The 18,057-nt window shown below is 33.0% G+C and overlaps 1 protein-coding gene and 1 non-coding gene across 6 annotated transcripts in view; one reads left to right on the forward strand and one right to left on the reverse strand.

The window, feature by feature from the left end:
* Nucleotides 1-18,057, forward strand: part of FBXW7 (F-box and WD repeat domain containing 7) — a 232,790-nt gene that overhangs the window by 180,714 nt on the left and 34,019 nt on the right. The window lies entirely within an intron of this gene.
* On the reverse strand, nt 1,716-1,822 carry LOC123391579. The gene has a single exon (XR_006606270.1). It is a non-coding gene; the product is annotated as a U6 spliceosomal RNA (small nuclear RNA).

Here is an 18,057-nt window from a genome sequence, read left to right on the forward strand (position 1 = left end):
AAAGATTAAATATGATTCTATTTTATTTCATTTTTCATATCCTTGGAAGAAAACTTCAATAATATCCTACCGGGCTCACCTAGTGATTTCTTTCTGGATTGTTCCTGGGTCAGATTAGAGTTCTTGGCCCTATTTCTGACTTGTGGAAAGCTGCATAAATTAATGTGTGTTTCACATAAAAATCAGTTAAATAATGGCAGATATTTATATATATTTTAGTAGATATGTTTATGGTAGGTATAAATAATGATAGGGATAATTTAAAGATTTTATTCACTAATTTGACAGAGAGCCAGCAAGAGAGGGAATGCCTGTTGTGGAAGTAGAAGAGGGAGAAGCAGCCTCCCCACTGAGCAGAAAGCCCAGATGCAGGGATCAATCCCAGGACCCTGGGATCATGACCCAAGCTGAAGGCAGATGCTTAACTTGACTAAGCCACCCAGTGCCCCTAAGATTTTTTTTTTTTAAGATTTTATTTATTTGAGAGAGAGAGAGACAGAGAGAGAATGAGAAAGAGAGCATGAGAGGAGAGAAGTCAGCTGGAGAAGCAGACTCCCTGTTGAGAAGGGAGCCCAATGTGGGACTTGATCCTGGGACTCCAGGATCATGACCTGAGTCTAAGGCAGTGGCTTAACCAACTGAGCTATCCAGGCACCCCAAGATTTTTTTAATATGACAGAAATTTCACCATAGAAGTAATGGCAAAAAGGACTAGCATTTGTGGTAAAGTCAACAACATTCTAAATGTTAGGAGTTACAATTCAGTTACTGCAATTTACATTCCATTTACCTCTTGATGCAGCACATCTTTTTATTTGCATGCATAGTGTTTTATTCCTAAACTGTGAGAATATAGATATTTTTAAATAGTAAATCTGAGATTAATCAAGTTTTCTCTTGTAACTTTGGTAGTCTTTATATAAATATTCATATATTTATAAACTTTATTGACATTTATGTAGGTCTAGAGGAAAAGCAAGTAGGAGCAAGTATTTCTCAAACATTATCAAATTAATACTGACTCTAAAATCACATGGATAGCTATTTGTTTATTGTTATTCTGTGATATTTACATGTAATAATAGAGAAATCAGTTTTGAGAGAAAAAATGTAATATTGGATGAACTTCTCTTAAATTTTTCTCCTTTCTAGTATTAAAAATGAAAATTGAAACTTGTGGGTTATTCCTATATTTAATTACATTTTTATGTGTGAGTGATTTCATATAGTTCACTTGGGAGCAATTTAAGCTTAAACAGCTTTTCAATAATCCACAGAAATCTCTGCATTATCACTTTGGATTTTAAAATGTCATTGTTGCTACTAGTTTGAACATGTAGGGGCAGTATAATACTGTTTTTGTAAATCTTGTCTGAATTTGTGGAATTTTTGAATCAGTAAGTGGTGTTAAAAGTTTGTTCTTTCCAAAAATGTAGCTAGCTGTATGTCTTACATTTAAAAGGATGAATGGGACTGTTTAAGTTCGAACAATTCTTTCAATTTAGGTTCTTATATATATTATACAAAAGTTTTTATATTATGGAAACTCATGGCCCTGATTTATATTCGAAGTCAAGGAATATGTTAATAAGAAATATGTTAATAAGAAAAATGTACTTTTATTGTTAGACAGTAAAAATGAGGACATGCAAGTGGATTTGCAAAAATAGACAAAATGCTAAAATTAGTGCAATTTTGCTCTTTTTTTTAAAAAAAGAAGTATGCAATGCTTCACGAATTTGCGTGTCATCCTTGTGCAGGAGCCATGCTAATTTTCTCTGTATCATTCCAGTTTTGGTATATGTGCTGCCAAAGTGAGCACTGAAATTAGTGCAATTTTGCTCTCATTCTATCGGTACCAACCTTTTCAAAAATGGATGTTTAACTATGAAAATTTATAAATAAGGACTTAATTTTTCAATCTGACAAGTGAACAAAACTTGGATTACTAAACAATCTTATTTTAAGATTCTTTAAGTGGTATTTTTTTTTTCAGTATCAGAATGATTAGGGTTATTACAAAATGGATAGTTTTTTTCCCATTAAAATTGATTTACACTCAGAAACAACTGAGTAGTTTTCTTTTCCACTTATTCAGTCTATAACTTCTATGAGTCCAGGACGGCTTTAGGCATTTGGAGTACAATGGTGAATGGCACAGACTTAAATCTTCATCCTTATTAAGTTTATAGCAGAATAGCAAAGTGCTTAACAGCATAGATGATAGAATCATTTAGACTTAGGATTACATTCTTAGCTTCACCACTTACTAAGCCTCATCTGTAAAATGGAGATAGAAGTACCTACTTCATAGGATTATTGTAAGAATAAAATGAAATAACCTATAGAAAGTATGGTTCTGCAAGAAGAACTTAAAAACTGTTGTGAAGTTCACAAGACTTTTTTTTTAAGATATGTTGATTAAAATAACAATTCTCCTGACATGATAATACATATTTCTTTTACTAATGGTTAGTGTTTTGAATATTTTTTCATTTTTCGTTTCTTCAAAAATGTATAGTACCAATTTTGAACAGTCATTTTTCTTAAATAGTTTCCTGAGTGACTGTTAATCTCTAAATGGAAAGCTACTGCACATAAAAAGTTAATATGATTTGGTTCTACTTACATTATGTAGATTCATTCAGTGTGACTATCATATGTATAAAAGTTAACCCCATTATGTCTTACTAAATTAAGGTAACATGTGCTATCTTAGTATTTTGTTTGGAGTCTCTCAGATGTTTAGAATAAATATGTTGGCTTCAAATGCCCATTATTTTAAAACAATTTAAATTGCTATATAAGAACTAAAAATAGAATTTATATTATGTTCGTTGCTAAAATGTCTAGCAAATAGTTTCCATTATGATCTTAAGCTCTGACTCCATTTCTTTCCCTAGAGGCCCCAAAATAAGTTAATTAGGAAATGGAACATACTTGTTAACATATTTGAAAACTACCTTGTCAAAATGGTCCCTGGAATATCATTACTACATAAGAATTGAGACTTAAAACATTTAAAGAATTGATTCACAAGTCTTAACAAAAGTGCTTAGAAATTTAGATTTTCCTTTGGTACCCTGTACTGCTCTTAGTTCTCTTTATTTTTTAATTATGTGGAAACCCCATATTTAACACATACGCATGTGGATGAACATGCACACACACAAATGTGTATTCCCTGCCCCCCCCCCAGTTCCCCCAATACACACAAATGAAGTTCTCACCCACCCGACCTCTGTATAGTAGCTTATCTGCAGTGTTCATGCTGCAACTGCTGCATTGAGGGGAAGTGGTGTTCTGCCGTTTTCATATTAGCTTTGTTATCGTGCAGTATTTTCAGCTGCTCATACTCATTACCATACAGCTGGTATGTAGAGAAGAGAAGGAAGCAAGCAGAAGTTGTACTGTCTACAAGAATAAGACGCTCTTTTGCAGATGGGGTGTTGGCAGATGGAGCATGTATTTGAACAGGTTTTACTAATAACAGGATGCATTAAAAATCATTCTGAGAAAGTCCTTAAGGTCAGTGCCATGAATTCAAAGCTTGAGAGGTTGTTCAGCGTTTTGTAGACCTTTTTAGAATATTAATTAACTCTAATACAAAAAAGTAATAAATGGCCAACCACAGCCTCTTCTAAAAATATTTTTTTATCAGTTTTTCCTTTTTCACTTTAGGATATTTTCTCTTTAATGTATGTTAAAGAGCATTGAAACTGCTTGCTAGTGTCTGTCATCATCTTACACTGTATATCTTCAATATATTTACTTAAAATTCCCATACTGTGATTATATACAAAAGTATATAAACTTTGAGCAATGTAATACGTTTTCAGATTTAATATATAAGTGTTAAAATATTTCTTTGAAGATGAAAACAAAAGAAAATTTAGAAATGCCTCTTTTTGTATTGTTGACTCCATTGAAGTTTAAGATGAATTATGTTCTATCTCCATTCAAAGTTAGAAGTGAATGGTATGCCCCAGAATGAATCTCTTTATTATTGTTACATGCTTTTCATATTCACAAAACCAAATGAAGTAGTAATGAAATAATTATCAGTAGCTTAAAAAAGTATTTCAGTGGGATCTTATTCCTTTTGACCCTTTTCATTAACTGTAATGTTTCTTGGTAGATCCTGTTTCAGTGGGAGATTGTGATAAAAAGCAGCTAAAGCAAAATAAAAATAGCCAATCAAATGTAAAATATGTAGTATCCAATTTAATTTTAATGGAAATGGCACTTAGCCTGTTACTTTGTTCATAGAGAGTAAAATACGTACTGCCAAAGATTGTTTTTCCTTTTTTTTAAGCAAATATTGTGCTTTTGATAACTCTCAAACATTCATGCTTCAGATTTCTTTTTTTTTTTAAGATTTTATTTATTTATTTGACAGACAGAGATCACAAGTGGGCAGAGAGGCAGGCAGAGAGAGAGGAAGCAGGCCCCCTGCTGAGCAGAGAGCCCAACGTGGGGCTCTGTCCCAGGATCCTGAGATCATGACCTGAGTTGAAGGCAGAGGCTTTAACCCGCTGAGATACCCAGGCGCCCCTCATGCTTCAGATTTCTTATCAGTAAAATGGAGATACAAAAATGCTATCTGTTGTGGGGTGCCTGGTTGGCTCAGTGGGTTAAAGCCTCTGCCTTCAGCTCAGGTCATGATCCCAGGGTCCTGGGATCGAGCCCCGCATCGGGCTCTCTGCTCTGCGGGGAGCCTGCTTCCTCCTCTCTCTGCCTGCCTCTGCTTACTTGTGATTTCTCTCTGTCAAATAAATAAATAAAATCTTAAAAAAAAAAAAAGTCAAAAATGCTATCTGTTGAGTTAATACCAATGAATAAATAAAATACTTTAACTGAGATTTGTGGGAAATGATGTACATATTTAATGTTAAAAGCGTGTATGGCCCTTTGAATAGTAAAAGTTTGTATTCTGTTGGGCATTTTTAAAGCTACAGGAAGTCCTAAGCCAGGTTGACTTTTAATAACAAAGATAATTGCATTTTTGTTGTATATCAAACTGTATTTTCTTCCAGTTTGGTTTATAATTCATTGGTAATTGGTAAATATCTAGAAAATTTTATTATTTTTGCCTGAAGGGGAAATACGTGTATATAGCTATATAAGATACTACAAATAATATTATATATAACATAGCACTAAATAAATAATAAATTTATAAAATGTGTTCACCTGTATCACCTTTCCTTATGAAAATTATGAGTTTTTCAAATCACATAATTTCAAATCAATCATTTCCAGTTATTTTAAATCTGTCAATATTGATTAAGGTGCGTGTTACATTGTTCATTATCTCATGTAAATATTATTTATTGATACCCTGATAAGTGTAAGGACTACATAAGCAGCTGAGGTAAAAGAACCAAAATGAAAGTGGTCACTGCTTTCATGGAGCTTAGGGTTTAATGGGGAAGATGGGCAAATAATGTGTCTACACTCTGACAAGGCATTGGTTCAAGTACTGTGATTAACAGCTTTAGAACGGGGAGAAGGTAGCTCTGAGAAGGAAATTGGAGAAGGCCTATACACAGATGATTCCCATGTTTTTATCTCCAGTCTAGACCTTTGTTCTGAGTTCCCAGAGCTACCTGGAGCATGATTTCCTCACCTGGATATGACCAAACCAAATATGACCAATCATGGACTTCGTGATCCTCCCTACCCCAGAAAACAAAAACAAGCAAACTTGTCTAGTGTCTGACTCTTGTCTAGTATCCTCTCTCATGTCCCATCCTGTTGCATAAGAAACTTGGGTCTCATCCTTGATAACTCCTCCTCCTCTATTCTTCACAACTAATCAATCTGTCACCAATGCTATTCATTTTATGTCCTAAATATCTCTTAAATGTTCACTTCTATTCATCTTTGTTTCACCCAGCTAGTCTAAGCAACTATTCTCTCTTGCTTGGTGTCATGGAATAACTTCCTCACATAATCTCTGCCACATCCACTCTCCCATTCTGGTTTTAATATTACATTTAGAAAGATTTTTCAAGTGGCATATCTGATTACCTCCTTCCCCTGACCAACATCCAGCATAAGCTTTTCTTTACTCCTGTGGTAAAGACCTTTATGAGGTCTTGCATAATCTAGCCCTTGTCTACTTCTCTAGCCTTATTCTGTACTTGCCATAGAACCTCTATTCTATAGTAGGGGTACCCTTCCCCCACCACAACACATTTTAGTCATTCCTTCAGAGAAGTCTTCTCTGAACCCCCAGACTAGGTAAAAACCTTAACATAATGCATTTTCTTAACACTGCAGCATTTACCTGCCAATTTTATCTCTACTTTGTTTTATTTCATTGTCTTCCTCTCCTACCACACTATAAAAGCTCCTATCACAGCCATGAAGCTGAGACTGTCCTTAACTTGTATATGATAGGCATCCAAATAAATACAACTGAATGAGTGTTTGCAGGAAATTAAAATAACCATTTAAACCTACATTTGTTGTAATTATGTATTCCAGGTAGAATACACATAATTAGTTGAAACAGTATAGGATAGAATCACAGAGATATGCATGTATTGGAACTGATGTTTATACCTAGGAAGTGATAACCACACATGGATCAAATTCACATTTTTTAAAGATTGATTGGTCCTTACAAAAAGATCTGTGTGATGAAATTAAGAAGCAGGACCAAAGCATAACCACATATTGAAGCATATGTTGTATATATACCCCAAAAAATACCCCCCACACTATTACTTAGTTAACAAGTCACGTATTTTTAGGCTGTCTACTAAACTAAAAAAGTCAAAACCAAGTGGGAGTCATAATTCCCTGTTAAATGTTTTGGAGTTGTAATAACCAATGAGAACATTTAAAACATTTCTTTAGCATTAGGATACATAACTTTTGCCAGTTTTCTGTAACTTGGGTAAGGGAGAAAGACCTACTATCTCTTTCAAAAGGAGGCTCCAATGAGATACTTTGCTGTATTCTGTTCTCAACTCTTTTTCATTATTTCATGTTTTAGAGATATAAAGAAAAATGCATGAGGGAGTGAGGGTAAAAACAGTTCTTGTGGGGGGACGGTTAGAAAAGGAAGCAAAAATGCATGTATTTCTGTAAGTACCTGTCATCAGATAGATTTTCATTCGCTCTGCCTACCAATGGCTACCTACCCTCAATATAATGTCAAAGATAATGGGAGCAGGCCTTCACCAAGGAGGCACTGGCAGTAGTGTATTAATTCTTTGTCAAGCTGCTCTTGATAAATTCCTAGCAGTAAAGTGTATTAGAGTACACAATTAGCTATCTAGTTTGTCTCTTCTTTCTCTGTGTCTGCTATGACTCTAACATAGATTTCATGCACACATCATACATCTGCATACTGAAATTGCATGGGAAACATCCTAGAGATTTATTAACTACCAATACTTACTGCTATGTAGGTAGAAAACCCTGTTATCATTTTCTGTAAACTGGAGACCAAGATTTGCCTGTCTTCAAATCCCAGCCACCCTATAATGGTTGTATGCCCTTGGGGAAGTTACTTGAGCTCTTGGCACCTGTTTCCTCATCTGAAAGACTGTACCTACTTCATGCAGTCATTAGATAGCTTCAGTGAATTTTATGTAAGCATCTAGAAGAGTGCCTGTCAGTTCTCTTCTCTGTATGCTTCATTTTCTTAAGAAAACTTTATTTTTTAAAACAGTTGCTTATTTAAGCTAGAATAGTTTATATTTTTAATGGTGGGCAGTAAAGGAGCACTCAAATTAAGTGTAGTATTGTTTATTTTCCCTTTTTTCTTTAGGTTTAAAATATTACCTGTATTTCTTGGAATATCTCTTCCTCTTTCTAGCTCTATGCATTGTCATATAAATTGAGCAATTTCCTTTAACAATTACATTGATTTGTCCTTTTTAAAAAATCGATTTGACTGTCCTTCCACCCAAATTAGTAGTTTTTCCAGGATAGAGATGACATCTTGCTCAGTTTTGCTACTTTTTGCTTAGTGCCTGGCTTTCAAGAACCCTGGCTAGATATTTCTTGAATGTAGCAGATGTAGATCTATCAAAATAAAATGTTTGAATCACTGTTTAGTTTTCTTTCTCCCACCTTGTTTCATTGTTTAGAAAACAGGAAACCATTATATGGGGCAGGATTCATTTGGATGAAACTAATAATATTGCAGTGGAATTTGGGTTTAGAGGCTCACCATAAGTTTTTCTAACAGTAATTTCCTTTTTCTACACTACCTATGTGGAAAAACAAGTGTAATACATTTCACAAAGTTAAAGTCTTTGAAATAAATGAATTGGTGGGGAGTAAATTACATCTTGGTCTAACAAATCTGGTTTTTTTTGCAAAAGCTAGTTGAGTAAAAATATCTTTAAAATACCATTTAATTTTAATCTCTTTACATTGTGATCATGATGATTACCATGTCTTCATTTAACATCTCTTGAAAAATATGTTCTTAATATTTGTCTCTTGATAGAATAACTTTAAAGGAAAGGCTGAAAATGAAGAGGGGTGTGTGTGTGTGTGTTGTGTGTGTGTGTGTGTGTCTTTATCCCAAGAGCTAACAGAATATTACAACTTTAAGAATATTCCGTAGTTCAACATCTTTTTGCTAACTTTGACTTTATGTGCTTTAGTATAGTTAAGTTATTCCTCATAGGATTTTTTTTTTCATGTTTAAGAGTTTGAACATGTATTGACTCAATTAAAAAGAATTGAAGATTCAGTTTTTCAGGAGTGTTCTCAAATCACCTTGTAACGGTTCTCAGTGGACCAGCTGTATGCACAGAGAAGTTTTTAAATTGCAGTGCACATTTGTTTGGTAGTCATTGTGCCATCATTATATACCAGGAGTTCACACAGCTGGAAGAAAGCTCACGATATCCATCCTGCAGAAAGAACTTTTTAGAATCATGTATCATGTGTGGCAGACTTTCAAAGTTAATTTTTAAATATTTGGAAGTCTTGAGTGTTTACAGATAAATGCGTTCTTAAATATGAAATAGCTTTTTAATAAAGAACATAACTTATAAATAAAATATTTCTATTATAGTGGTTTTGCCAAAATGTCAAAGTGTTCCTGACCATTGATCTTACGGTTCACTGTGAATAAAAAACTACTATAGATCGTATACCTTTTCAGGTGAATAGTTATTTTGAAAATATTTCCATGACAGGCAAAATTATGTCAAACCACATTTATGACCCATCTATTTTGAGCAGCCTTTTTTTTGTACTCTGCTTTTATATACTGAATCTTTATAGTCTGTTGGAAGTTCCTAAAAAGGTAGGGGATCATGTAGGCATTATGCCAGTCAGATAATTCTTGATTCTTTCAAAGCAAAGAATGCAGTTTGTTAAATTATATATACAGTAATTATTTTAAAATGTAAATTGATGTTTCTAAAATGAATCTTTAGAATCCTCCTTTTTAAATGTAGTGGGGCATGATTACTGGGTTCTTCCATCCTTACTTGACAGCTGTATCAAACACAGATACTTAAAGAGTAGGCAAGCTACTCTAAAGTAAGTAAAGAATTGATTAAAGCTCACCATAATGCATACTTTCCAGAGTAAGAACCTGGGGTGATTTATGTTTCTTAGTGGCCTACCACCAATATGGAATTATTAAGTGTTTTTGAATAAGTGAAATAAGTCCTAGTCCACAGACTTTGATTCATAGCTAGAGTTTTTAAAAAGATTGGTTAAAGTTATCCCCTCTTATTTTAAATTCTTCTGGAGATTTTGTAAAATGACTGAGATGAGAAGAGAGGCTATATTTTAAAAAGCATAATAAGTTTGAATCTGGACTTTATGTATCTGCTCGTCAAATTTTATAATTGGACATAATTATCAGAATTGGGAAGCAAACCAATAAAAGATTACCGAATTGAGAAAAACATGTATTTTAGATTAAGCATATCTTGGATGACTACATGCTAATAAGGGTGTACCTAAGTAGGGTTGTACATGAGGCTGTACTAAGATTTTGGAAGGCTTTTTCCAACTTTGAGATTCTGTGATTATTTTCTGGAATTTTTTATGATCACAGAGAAGTAAAAAGTATACCTTGGGTAAAATCCTTTTGTCTCTAATAACTAAAGATAACCATGTCTTTCACCATTGTAGACATTTGCTAAAAGAAGGCTGGTAGATCCATCTACAGAGATCTGAGCCCAACATCTCTGTCTTTCTCAAAAAGAGTAAATTATCAAATGTAAAGATAAAATCAGAACATAGAAAGTAGAAGAGCAAGGAAATAGAGATATGATATAGTAGATACTCCTCCATTCTTATAGAATTGAGTTACCTGCTATAAAGATTTAGTATAGTGCTTGGCACATGGTGCAAACTAAGTCTTATTTGCTATTCCAATTCTCTTTCCTAAGTTTAGGAACCTTTAGGGAAAGGCGCTCAGTTGGAGAGTAAGTATGAGGAAACGGAAGAGTAATTGCTGGATGAAAGAGTTGAAAGAGTTCAAATACAGCTATATATTGTCTCTGTATTTCTAATTTCAGCCAGTGAGAATTATTTTGTGAGCTATCTTTAATTTTATATGCATTTTTGAAAGTATAAAAAATAATATAGGCAAAAATACATAGAGAAGTTCTTTTGTGTTTACTCTCATTCTAGAAATCCTCTAATGAGGTCACATTGCACTTAGAGTTAAATCCGAACTCTTGACCATGATCCTCCTACATGATCTGGCCCTTGGTTATCTGTCTGACATCATCTTGTGCCCGGCACACCATCCTAGCCAGACTGGCCTTATTCTTGCTGATCCTAGGTGCTGCTACTCTTTCATTTTGACTTAACAGTTGTTTCCTGGGTGTTGCCATTCAAAATTAGCCACACTTCTCTACTACCCTTAGTACCTACATCTTTCATAGCACCCTGTTTTATTTATCTCTTAAAATTAAGCATTATATGAAATTATCTTACTCATGTATTGTCTACTTATTATTTGTCTTCCCCTTCTCCTAGAATGTAAACTATGTGAGAGCAGAAAGCTCATCTGCATTGTTTGCCATCTTATACCTAGAGCCTAGAACAGTTATTAGCAGAGTAGGTGCTCAAAAGGTTATGCAAGTAAATTTGTTTATTGGCAGGTAAGAAAAAAGAGGAAAAAGGTCTTCTTATTAAGGCACTTAGATGACCACTGTGAATATATTTATGTATTTACATAGGCTTTTCTCTAGGCATACATACACATATACTTAATATTTGCATATTTATTCTATAAAGTACCATACTTTATATCATGTGTTTGAATCTTACATACCTTCTACTTTACAGTAGCCCTTTTCCTAATTCTGACATGATGAACAGTTTCTATGACTTGAAAATTTTTTACAATGAAGAATTTTCCTTAAAAGGAGGCTTTGAGTTTGGGGGCTAGAGGGGCAGGTCATGAAGAGAAAGGGCTGGATGTAAAACAAGATGTTTAATTTTCCAAGCAAGTTATGCATTTTTTTTTTCTTAACATCAGATGTCCTTTTCCAACATTTTGGTGAAAGTCAATGAATTATGTACCCTACTGCCCTGAATTACATTTTTTATTATTTTTTTCATCAAGTTTGGGAGAGATTATAAGGTTTGAATGAGTATTTATTTAAGAAATCTCTTCTTTCTGCACCAGTCCCCCCTTGAGTACAAGCTGCTTGTGTGTATGATCTTGTATAAGTGCCTATTGAAACAGAAGGACCCCCTATTAGTCAGTGTTTATAACTAAATAAAAAGTCAACAGTCTTTACACCCACACAGTAAAGTTCTTCTTGTACAGAAAGACACATATTATACCTAAAATGGGAGAATGAGTCATGGCAGAAAGTACTTTTGAAGAAACCATTACTAGTAAGTTAAAGAATATTTTAATTATAATATTTTATGTTTGTATATGGAGATATATTACTAAATAGGTTATGCTCTGATGAACCTTGTAAGACTGACTACTAGAAGACTTACAGATGATGTTAATTCTTCAAGCTAATGACAGTGGTAGTTCCACATATATCTTTGGCCCACAAGGGATGATTTCCTTTTTTCTCCTCAACATCTACCAAATTTCTGTTTTTTAAGCTTAGAAACAAAAGCATTTTATATGAGATATTTTCAGACTGTTGGAATTATTTTTTATTTTCTGACCTCCTAAACTATCCAATTTGGCACTTGATAGATACTGTTTTCTATTAGTTTCTTGTCTTACAAGCTGGATTTTAAGTATCTTGGGGAGAGAAAGGTTATTACTGTAATGTTTTTATTTGTCCTCAGTAGGATTTTACAGATATTGGGATATAGGTGGTTATTTCTTAATTATTTTTAAATTAAATCTTTCAGGTTCTGTCACCTTTTCCTCAATCCCTACCATGTCTTTGCTTCAGATTTCTCACATGTAGCAGAAGCATAGTCATATGGACCCAGATAATTATTCCATGAACTGAATAACCAAGATTTAGTTATAGTTTGCATATGTAATTGCTGTTTGCAAAATGTAATTTTTTCCCCTCTTTAGCAATGTCTGATTTTTTTTTTTTTTTTTTTTTTTTTTTAGCTTAACTTGAGCTGTCACATATCTAATAGAAATCAGTTAAAAGTAGTGAACTTGGGACCAAGGTCTAAGGTTCTAATACAGCTACATAACTTTAAGCAAGGCACTTAATACTCTACCTCACTTTTCTCTCCTGTTAATAACAGCTATTATTTTATAGGATATCTGTTATACTCTGGGCATCTCCTAGGTCCTCACAATGACTGTGGGTTAGGTTGGTAAAGTAGATGGTAATTACCATTACAAAAACCAGATCTCATAAAGGTCAAATAACCCCTACCAGTGTTGCACTCTAATAATGGCAAATCTGGTATTTAAATTCAAGTTTCTCCAATTCCAAAGCTTATCTTCATTTCACAAATGAAGGGGAATTAGATTAGATGACTCCCAAGTTCCCTTTTAGTTCTAAACGTATGGCTTCCTGATATTAATTTTTTTTTGTTATTGATCCAGTACATATGACTTTTTTTTTTTACTTCTTAGCCTTTAGTCCTTTTTTCAGAACTTTTTGGTCATGACTAAATTAAGTCATGACTAATGTAATAAATTAATTCCAGAATTTTAAACACACCTTAAAGTGGAAGGTTGTTTTATTTTACTTTACTTTTTTAAAAGATTTTATTTATTTATTTGACACAGAGATCACAAGTAGGCAGAGAGGCAGGCAAAGAGTGGGGGAGAAGCAGGCTCCCCACTGAGTAGAGAGCTGGATGCAGGGCTCTATCCCAGGACCCCAAGACCACGACCTGAGCTGAAGGCAGAGGCTGAAGCCTAGGCTACCCAGGTGCCTCAAAGGTTATTTTAGTACAAAATGTAAGATTGATATACCACACCTATAGAAAAATTTTCTGAAATCAGGTAAATTTGAACATTACAACCAGCCCCAATAAATACAGAACTGGATAAAGAAAGTACTGGCGTAAATAGGGTTTTAGGTCTTATATTGATGGAAAGTTGATTTCATTCTTCATGTGTAACTTCTTTCCTGGGTCATATTTGCTGCTTCATTTTTCTTGAAGTCAACCTTATTTTTGTATTTTCCTTACTTTATTGAGGGAATTGCTATAAAAAATTTATAATAAAATTTTGAGAGGAAATGTTCACATATGAATTTGAGATGCTTACTGAGAGTTTTTTTGGATTTGAAGCATGCGATATAAAGATTAATTGATTTCTAAATAAATCAGGATGTATTCTGGAGTGACTTACTAACTTTGTCAAATTATTGCAGGTGTTACTTGTCTTTACAGAAGTATTGTAAGGAATGTTTTGGTACATGTATTAAGTCTGATAACTCTATAACAATATGAATTTCAGAAGAGCAAACAAGCAAAACTTCCATCTTCGTTGTTTTCTTCTGTGTCTAGGATAAATAAAAATCAACTTACATTATTGTATCAAACTCTACGTGTGTGTGTGTGTGTGTATACATATGCATATGTTTACCTGACAACTAATTGGTCTAATTAGAAGGGATGAAAAAATTCTTAATGTTTTTAAGTTAATGTTACAGTTTATTTGTATCAAATCTTTATGAATTACATTTTTATAAATACAGTTATAAATACCTTAAGCTTCAAGAAAAAGAAAAATTTATGAAAGTACTACTCCTACAATTATAATTATCTTAAAAATTCTTCAAACCAGTCTGAGCTGTGTTGTGATTTTCATTTTGATTTACTGAGGTTAGGATTTTGTATATTATTATTATAAGCAGTACCCCCCTACCAAAACAAGTTATATATAACTTTATATAAAGTTATATATAACTTTATTTTAAAGTTATATATAGTTTGTGATTTTTTTTCTAATACAGTAATATCTCTGTATTTGTTTACCTGGATGGTAATTTCAAACTAAATCTGGCTCCCCTTGTTTTATTTTACATATTCTCAAGAAACTAATTCAGTTTGAGTTCTAAAAGTCAGATGTGTATAGATGACCCTATTCTGTGTCATAAATTCAATGGATGAAAAAAAAAGTTTTTCTTAATTATATACTGTCTTGTGCCTGACAAATCCTAGATGCTAAATAAATGCTTAATTAATGAGTTAAGAGTGGGAAATAGCTCATTGATCAATACTGCCACCTGCTTGCCTAGGGAAAATGTAGATGCTGGGCATACATGCTATTTTAATTCATAATACCTGTGATAGGATAGGCTATTAACTTTTCAATTTCAGTTGTGAACCTTTTAATAACTCATATCCCAGGGGCGCCTGGGTGGCTCATTCAGTTGAGCCTCTGCCTTCAGCTCAGGTCATGATCCCAGGGTCCTGGGACCAAGTCCCAATGCATTGCTCCCTGCTCAGTGGGGAGTCTGCTTCTCCCTCTTACTCTCCCTCTGTGCTTTCTCTCTCTCTCTCAAATAAATAAATAAAATCTTAAAAAAATAAAATAAAAAGAACTCACATCCCAGAAAGTTAATGACAGTGGGTTAGTGAGATTTTAAAAAGTTTTTCCAGCCTTAGCATGCTTGACATTCCTTTCTTTGATGTTGAAGTTTTGAGCTGTCTCTAATCTATATTCTATGCTGGGGCAAGACAGCTAATTATGGTAGGTAGTTTTTCTAGTGTAATATCAGAGTAAAGAATGTTGTTGTGATAATAATAAAATCACTGACATAAGACTATAAACACATTCTTTTATTATAAAATGAAAGTAAGTCTTTAAATATTAGCAATATAAGGGTACCTGAGTGGTTCAGTCAGTTAAGCATCCTTCTCTTGATCTCAGCTCAGGTCTTGATTTCCGGGTTGTGAGTTCAAGCCCCACCTTGGGCTCTGTGCTGGGTGTGAAGCCTACTTAAAAGAAAATGTTAGCAAGATAATGAAAAGAACCAATAATATTATAATATCAATTCTAATACAATAGATAGACTTTTTAGTACTAACTATAACATATTTATGCTTTAGATAAATGATGCCATGGTTGCTACTTTTGCTTATATGGTTGCTACTGTTTGCTAATATGTCCAGTTATTCAAAAACATTATTTATTATGTATCATTTTTCTACTGTGGCTTAGAATAAGATGGGAATCTTCTTGGAGTAGATGGTAGTGGAAAAAGATGTATTAAATCAATAACAATGAGGTATGATAAGCATAATAATAAAATAATTATTTAAAATGGAAATAATGAATTCAGAGTCAAGGTGGGAAAATTATTACTGCTTCCCCTGTTGACACCATGTATAAAGATACATCTCTGAAGATACATGATTCAGTGAAGACTGCTTTTTACTATTTATATTTTTCTCACTATTCACATGTAGGTTAGTTTTGGTTTATGCCCATAACTACAACATGCCCTTCTAAAAACTTAGTCATCCCAACTAATTTTTCAGAGGGGCCATTTCTTTTATGCTAGTTCACAGGTTAATCATTCTACTGCCTTATTTCCCAGAGTCCTAGACTCTGGGGCAGTATATCTTCATATCTTTCTTTGTTTCTTAAGTAACCGCCATTCTTCTCATGTATCTAGTTGAACGGAGTTGTGATAGAGGTGAGCATTGGGTCTGAATTAGCAGTCACTCCCCTTACTAATAGATTCCCGTAAGGCTTATAGGATGGGAAATTTATTGCTTAGCTAAAATTATATGAAAATGTACTTTATTATATTGAAAATATACTTAATACATTGAGATAGTGATTCTAAAAATTTGAGTGACAAACACAGGTATTGTCTAACTATAATAGTTGACTATCTGATTTTTTTTTCATTGAACTTATAGTTAACATTCGAGCATAGAGTGTAAAATACTTTTTTCCCTGAAACTTATTGACATAGATTATGGACTGATATCAATTTTGAAATGCTTCTGAGTACCCCAAGGACAAAAAAGAGATAGCTATAGCTAACATACAGAAAGGCCTTTTCATTAGTACTACTAAAAAACTTAAATCTTTGAATAAAGTTTTAAACATCTGTATTTTAGCCAAGACTCTCAGAAATAGGAATGGAGAATGGTTTCATTTGCTTTGTTCATGTATAGATTATGATGAAATTAATAGATCACAACTTTGGTTAATAGTACTTCAGAGAATATTGAAAATTATTTTTATTCAGTTTTTTGAAATCTGGTTAGAAGTTTGGTTGACTAGTTTTGCTTGCCAAATTCTTCACAGTTCAAATTCAACATTGTAAACAAAATAGTAGGGAGAGTTGTTGAAATATTTGGGAAAATAAAGTCTTCATGAGTACTTATAAACATACACATTCTCACTTAAAGGACAAACTAATAGAGATTATTATCAAATGGGACTCACAGAAGATGGGGATGTCAGGTGGTAGAAAGTCTTTTCAGTATATACTTTTTGATTATCATTTCCAGTTTGAATCATGTAAATATTTTGCCTATTCAAAAATAAAACATGAATATATATACCTACATAAAAATATACATTTGTGAGCATCAGGTTTTCCCATAACTTCATCCCATAAAAGGAACTTTGTAACCAAAAGAACATTCCTTTGAATATACAAAATTAAGTTATCTTCTTCTTTAAATACCCTAGATTTTTAGAGTGACCATGGTTTATTAAAGTTTGTCTTTGTCCTCAATTGAGTGGACTTAATTTGGAAAAGTTACTTCATTTAGAGAGAGGACATGATTTCAATTGAAGTCAAGATCTACATTGTCCTCTAATAAGCTAGTTACCACTGTAAAATTTTAGAGAAAATTTCAGGTGTTCATTTTATAATTAGTTTCTTGATAAAGCCCAGAATTGAGGCAGGTGGTGAATGGGAAATTACTTTTTTTTTTAAACTTTGCATTATTATTATTTTTTAAATCTTTGAGTTCTCTGAATCTTCTAACAAAAGGGTTTATGGGTCCATTCCTAACAGTTGGATTTTTTTTTTTTTCTAAAAAGAACTTTCCTTTGAAATAAGCTTATTGTTTATTTAGAAAACTAACTTTTTGCTGGGTACATGTACATACGGTTTCTGAGGGTAAGAATTTAAGAGTCAGATTTTTTAGAAAGATTATACAGAGAATGTAATTTCCAGAAGATCCAAGGTATATATTTTCATAAAATTTTAGATTATCTTATTTCATTTATGTTTTAAAGTAAAAGACATTACACTGACTTAATGTCTTAGTTATAAAGGTAAACATATTTATTTTTAAAATTATGATAACTACTTTATACAGCATTTAAAATCATTTACCTAATGAAAGTCATTCGTTAACCATAGCAGAGAGTAGTAATCTGTAGTAAGTCCAAATAGTATTTCTTTTTTTCTGAGCAAACTTTTTAAGTACTTAAATAACTATAGGCACACAGTTTACTTGTAATGAAGAATGCTAATGGGGAGGGTAGGAGTTAATTAACTAGACCCTTAATAATGGGTCTTTCTAGTCCAAGAAATCTTATAATTGCCTCTGAAGCTAGTTGTGTAGCAAGTTGCGAGATAAAATATCTAGATTTGTGAAGTAGTTGTTCTGAGAAAAAGGTTGCCTTCAGGCAAACTTTGGTATTTTTTTATTATTATGTAAAATGCCTTTTTA

Source organism: Mustela putorius, unplaced genomic scaffold (genome assembly GCF_011764305.1).
Source record: "Mustela putorius furo isolate JIRA1106 unplaced genomic scaffold, ASM1176430v1.1 tig00000242_pilon_pilon_pilon, whole genome shotgun sequence".
NCBI lineage: Eukaryota > Metazoa > Chordata > Mammalia > Carnivora > Mustelidae > Mustela > Mustela putorius.